Consider the following 1,298-nt stretch of genomic DNA (forward strand, 5'->3'; position numbering starts at 1 on the left):
AAAAAAAAAAAAAAAAAAAAAAAAAACTTTCCAGAAAGCATCCACCACGGAAGAAGCACCAAGCAAACAAGTAAGTTGACATCACCTCAGCTCTGTCATTGAGCGCTCCAGTGCTGTGTAATTCACCCATGGGTGTAATAGATATGGGGCTATGAATGGGCCCAATAGCATGGGTTCTCACTCACCAAGGCTGATTTACCTACTCCTGCTGCTGAATGTCCAAACTGCTGAGAAGAAGATGAGTCTAACTCCCAGGTGGACACCGTCCTTCAAATACACCCAATCAGCTACTTGGTAGTGAGATGACTACATTAGACCCCTTCACCTTACAAGGGGCAGCAATTCTTTTTAACTGTAATAAACATATTTTTCAGGTATGAATTTTCCCTTTCTACTTACAGAAAAGCCAGTACCACTTTCAAGGGCTTATAGAATGATAAGAATATGTCTGATTTACTGACATAGGATCTCATATAACAGTGCATCAAAAAAAAAAGAGCTCATTTTATACCAAAGAAGATATGGCAATAGACGCTTGACTGTGGGATCTTCTAGTCCCAGGAGATTTTTTTTCAAAAAGTATATAATTCTTCACCTTGAGTAGCAATCAGGGCTACTAACTGACTGAATTTGTGGTAGTTTACTGTCATCTGATGCTAGCCAGAACTACTGGCCTGGTTAAGCAATGCAACAACTCATGGAAAGCATACTGAGAAACAAGTATACTCTGTGAGGATGAGACACCACCCTCAAGAACACATCTGTAGGCTCGGTGCCAATAGCTCAGCGGTTATGGTGCCGGCCACATACACCAAGGCTGGTGGGTTCGAACCCAGCCCAGGCCTGCCAAACAACAAGGACAACTACAACAAAAAAATAGCCAGGCATTGTGGTGGGCACCTCTAGTCCCAGTTACTTGGGAAGCTGAGGCAAGAGAATCGCTTAAGCCCAAGAGTTTGAGTTTGCTATGAGCTGTGATGCCATGGCATGCTATCTAGGGCAACATAGTGAGACTCTGTCTCAAAAGAAAAAAACAACATTTATAGGCTGGGTATGGTGGTTCACACCGGTAATCCTAGCACTCTGGGAGGCCAAAGTGGGTAGATTGCTTGAGCTCTTGAATTCAAGACCAGGCTGAACAAGAGAGAGACCTCATCTCTGCTAAAAATGAAAAACTGAGGCAAGAGGATTGCTTGAGCCCAAGGATTTGAGGTTGCTGTGAGCTATGATACCACAGCACTCTATCCAGGGTGACAGAGTAAGACTGTCTAAAAAAAACCAAAAAAGGCTCGGCGCCT

This window comes from Otolemur garnettii, unplaced genomic scaffold, assembly GCF_000181295.1.
Source record: "Otolemur garnettii isolate 467f Iridium unplaced genomic scaffold, OtoGar3 scaffold00022, whole genome shotgun sequence".
NCBI classification, from domain to species: Eukaryota; Metazoa; Chordata; class Mammalia; order Primates; family Galagidae; genus Otolemur; species Otolemur garnettii.